Genomic DNA, 5,658 nt, shown 5'->3' on the forward strand with positions numbered 1-5,658 from the left:
CTCTACCTCTGTCAGTATAGTACCACACAGTTGATACGTTACTCTGGGATTACTGCTTCCCATATGCAGTACTTTACATTTGTCTATGTTAAACTTCATTTGCCACATATCAGCCCAACTGCTCAACTTTTCTAGATCCTGTTGCAGCAGTGTACTGTCATTAGGGTCATTAACAAGTCTGCTGACCTTCGTATCGTCTGCAAACTTGGGCATTACGCCTGATATACCATTATCAATATCAGTAATAAATACAGAAAACAACAATGGACCCAACACTGAACCCTGGGGGCTCCACTAATAACATTAGTCCACGAAGAGCAGTGTCCCTTGATTACCACTGTCTGACCTCTGCCACTCAACCATCCCTTTATCCATATAAGCAATTTGCCTCCAATGCCACACTGCTCATTTTTGTGCAGAAGTCTTCCATGTGCAACAGTATCAAAAGCCTTTCTAAGATCCAAATATATGATATCAAAATTATTCTTTGCATCCAGTTCCTTTGTAACATCATAGTATCCAATAAAATTGGTCAGACAATACTGACAAATGTAGTTACAAAGGAACTGGATGCAAAGAATAATTTTGATATCATATATTTGGATCTTAGAAAGGCTTTTGATATTTGTACATTTCCAGAGAGGCATTTGCACATTTCCAGTCCATGGGTACCTGATCTGAGTCCAAGAAAGCTCTCATAGTTGTGGCTAAGGGTTTGCTTACTTCCTTTGCTGCCTCCTTTAATAAAACTGGATAGATTTCCTCCACCCCAGGTGCCTTTCTTATGTTTATCATCAACAATTTCTCCTCCAATTTACTCTCCGTTATTACAAGATTATCTAGCTTACTTCCAGAGTTTAATACACCTCTGGCATTCTCCTCCCTGAATAACTCCTCATGTGTGAATGTAGATGCAAAATATTCATTTAGTTTGTTAGCTACTGCAGGATCATCAGCAGTTGAAACATCGATATCAAGTGGATCAATCTGATTGAACACCTGTCTTCTAGAGTTTACATAAAGAACTCTTTGCTATTTATTTATTTGCATCCTCTGCCAGAGATTTCTCGTAATTTGCGTTTGCCTGCCTAACCGCCGTTGTGACTTGGTTACAGACGAGCTTATATCTACCATAGGCTTCTGTATCATCTGTTAATTTATGTGCATCCCAGAATCCCACTTAATTCCCCTCACCAATCTTATTTTTTTCTCTGCCACATATCTAATTAGTTCATCTGACATCCATTTAGTCCTAAATCTTGAACAATATTTCTTAGTTGGTATGAAAAGCCTTGTAGCTTCCAAGATTATTTCTTTGAATGCTTCCCATTTTGAATTTGCTATTGGTAACATCATCAGTTGGTCCCACCGTATAGAATTAAAAATACTGTCTCAGACCACCGTAGCGGGACGCCTCCGTACCCAGGTGGGCAGGAGCAGCAGTGCTCCTGCCCTGCAGCACGTAGCACATGCTTCTTGATTAGACCGGGGTTCGAGCCCGTGAACCACCAAACACGAAGGATGCGGAAAGGTCAGGGAATGACCACCGCATATTCCTGGAGCAATATGGCCTTAGTTGCTAATGCTCCTAAAAACCAAATAACAACAACAACAAGAGACCACCGTAGTCACCTTTACGAAAGCAAAAATCCTTCCCTTTACCCCAGTTGCTAGTTACCTCTTTGAGTAAATCCCACTTGAGCACACTGTGATCACTCACACCTAGTCGTTCCTTTATCTGCAGATTCTGAATGCATGAAGAATCACTACTGATAATCAGATCAAGAGTATTACTCCCTCTAGTTGCCTCCTGAACATGCTGCTGTAGAATACAATCATCCAATAAATCCACAAAATCCTTGCTAGTGTATGAGTGACCAACCTACAAATTCCAGTCAATCTCTGGAAAATTAAAATTCCCCATTATAATACACTCTGATTTACTGGCCCACTCTATTTCTCTGCACAATTGCTCATTATACTCATCACATTCATTAGTCCTATAACACCCACTTTTCTCATTTTTCCTTTCGCAGTGCTTATGTCACACCAAACAGACTCAACATTGCATTGTACACAAACATCAATTGGATGCATTTACTTAGATTTTGTGTTTTTTAACTAACCGCATAATACCTCCTCCCTCCCTGTCCTGTCCTGTCTATCCTTTCTGTACACATTGTACTCCACAAATTCCAATTCTGCACTGCTTATGTCTCTGTGTGACACCACGTTTTTGATGTCCCAACAATACCTGCCTTTGATGTCTTGACTAGCATTTCAAGCTCATCAAATTTATTAACTATAATCCTAGCATTGGTGTACACACAAGTATACAAACACCTCTTTCTACTTTTAGTTACCCTGACATAGCTCATGTATTTACTTGTTCCGCTATCACTCCCAGTAATCCTGGAAATCCCCAGTGCCTTGCTTTCCAGGCTGCAGCTCAATTGCATTTCAATATAAGCAGTGCAAGAATCACTTTCACTTTTCCAGCAGCTATTGGTAATCTATTAGTCCGTGTATTCCTCCCCCAAGCTAGCAGTTTTCCGACCCAACTAACTCTGCCCCGATAGCATCAGAAAATATTCTTTCCCTCTCTTCTATTTAATTGTAACCCGTCCCTGTGGATTATGTTCAGTATAGTCAGATTTTGAACGCAAATATTGTAGAAACATCAAAGTATATTCAATATAATCAATTATATAATGATGGCAAATCGGATTATCGCAGCAGTTGCTGTAATCTTACTTGCTTAGTGTTTTGACCCCTTTACCAAAAGAGTTCAACAACTTCTCTGCAGAATTTTTTTAAAATATTTACATAGCATTTAAGCAATTAGATTCTGAAATCAGTACGTAGCTTGTTCTATTTTGATTCTTAGGCACGAAATCAATGCTTATAAGGAGATTATGTTTGTTTGTTGTAGGTATATATGCGAGTTAGGCCATATTGGACCGTATATATCATGTTTGTAAATTGCATATGTTCAGCAGTTGATTTGCTGTTTGCTGAACTAAAAACCCTAGTTTCCGAGAAAAAGCCATGTTAGCCTTGCATGAGACAGACTAACTTGATAACGTTGCGAAAAAGGCCTATAAAAATTCCTCACATCATTGATGGAATTTGATCTTAGGTCTTTTCCATCCGGCGTGGGTAGGGCGTCGATTCTACTAACTGTGGTACTCGCAAGGGCGAAATCGATGCAGGATGAAACGTGTCCTAATAATCATCTGCTGAAATACGTCCGATTCAAATTAATCCAGCTGCACAATATACTGTGGCATTATCTGGGATCCAACCCATTCTGGAATACTAATAAATGACATGCACCTCCCTATTTCACTATGTACTTTCAGACAGGTCTGCTTGTCTGAAATGACACCTATTAACCTCCACAACGAGTTACTCTGGTTTTATATTAACTGCACACAAATGTGTTTGAAAGCATTTCAATACCAGTGCAACTCATTGTGAAGGCAATGTTTTTTTTCCTGCTGTCAGCGTTAAGATCGCTGCCTTAACCAAGCAGTTTAATTAAATCTTATTGGCTGCAAATATCATAAGAGGACAAGATAATCCTGGCAACTCCATATATGCTAATAATTGTTATTTTATCTCTACAATCTATTTATTTTATGCTCATATCCAGCTTCCTAAAAAGGGTGACAAATCACTGCCAACCAATTATCGTTCCATTGAAATTACTTCTACACTTTCTAAAGTAATGAAGAAATCAATTAACCGCCAACTCTTAAACTACCTAGAAACTTTTCGCCTGATCAACGATCGCCAGTATGGATTCCGTCAGTGTTGATCCACTGGTGATATTCTAGCTTATGTTACCTATTTCAATACAAGCAGTTGCTCTTGACATCTCAAAGGCTTTCGATCGTGTTTGGTACAAAGGTCTTTTAAACAAGCTTCCATCGTAATGTTTTCCAACTGTCTTTTGTGATTGGTCAAAAAGTTTTCTCTCCGACTGCTCACTGAGTGTGATGGTAGATGGCCCTCTGTCTTCTAACTTCTCCACTAATTCTGGTGTTCCCCAAGGTTCAGTTCTTTCCCCCAATCTTTTCCACTTGTATATTAATGACCTTCTTCCATTGACTGGAAATCCTATCCATAGTTTGCTGATGATAACACATTGCATTCCACTTTGCAGTTTGAGAAACCTCGCCCTGCTCAATCAGCTTCAACTTCTCAAATATCCGCTACCAATTCCTTAAATGCTGATCTCCAGGTAATTCTCCACTGGGGCAAAGACAACCTAGTTGATTTCAATCCTTCTAACACTCAGTCCTGTCTTATATCTCGCAAAAAGAATTCTTCTGCTCCTATGCTTATCTTTGGTGACACTCCGATTTCTAGGGAAGTTGATATATCTCTTTTGGGGATTACCCTGGCTTCTAATCTCTCTGGGCACAAACACATTACAAATATTGCTTCCTCTGCATCTAAAAAACTTGGTTTTCTCTTTCGCTCTTGGCCTTACTTTGCTTTCAAACAGCTGTTTACTCTGTACAAATCACAAATCCTCCCTACCATGGAATATTGTTCCCATATATGGGGCGGTGCCCCGAAACCTCTCTCAGACTTCTAGATTCCATTCAGAAGCGGGCAGTTAGGGTAATTAAATACTCCTCTCTAACAGAGTCTCTCCAGTCACTGTCTCATAGACGTACTGTTTCTGCTGCATGCCCATTCTGCAGATACTTCAATGGGCACTGTTCTTCTGAATTGGCTTCTATAATTCCCGCTCTCTCTCTCAAAACAGTCCGAACACGTGCCGCCATTAGCCAACATCCATTTACTGTCCAACTTCAAACTCACAGGACCACCTTTTCATCTTCCCTGTTTATTCATTCAGGTGCCTTTTTCTGGAACAATCTTCCTTCATACTATTTCCTGAAAATTACAGTCTACAGAAGTTCAAGTGAACAAATGTCAACAAATGTCAACAAATATTTTCTTTCGTCTTCTGAACATTGAACCCAAATACGGTACTAAGTACTATAGGTTCTAATACCTCTCGTGTTTGAGGTTTTCATAAAAAAAAAAAAATATATATATATATATATATATATATATATATATATATTCATTTATTCTATTTTTATTATCTAATTAATATTAAATATTAAAATGTTAATTGATTACTTTTATAAATTAATATTATAGCTATAGTTGCATTTGTTTAATATTTAATTAAATAAATTCATAATTCCTTTATTTAATAATAATTATTATTTAATTTTGTCCTCAAAAATAAATGATATATTTATTTTCAATATTCTTTATGTTAAAGCCATTCATTTCCGATTTGAATGGGGTAAAACTCCTACCCTAATGTATCCCCCATGTGACCCTGTACAAGTAAAATCGTTAATGCTGAAAATTTTTTTTCTTATTTCACTAACTTTTTAAAGCCAGTTTTTTCATTGGTTAAATCTTGCAACTTGCAACCCAGATTGAGATTCCACTTTTGTGGACGTACTTGTACTTTCGGCCATAATTCTGGAAACATAAGTGACTCGTAAACGCCTGTTTTCATGCTCTGGCTGTTCTGTGATTCTAAGCATCACAGAGTACTAAATAAGCATCTGGGTATAAAATTATTTTTGGCTTTTGATAACCGCGTCATCTGGTGTTAAT

This window comes from Mastigoproctus giganteus, chromosome 11 (genome assembly GCF_048544385.1).
Source record: "Mastigoproctus giganteus isolate SK-2022 chromosome 11, ASM4854438v1, whole genome shotgun sequence".
Classification (NCBI taxonomy): domain Eukaryota; kingdom Metazoa; phylum Arthropoda; class Arachnida; order Uropygi; family Thelyphonidae; genus Mastigoproctus; species Mastigoproctus giganteus.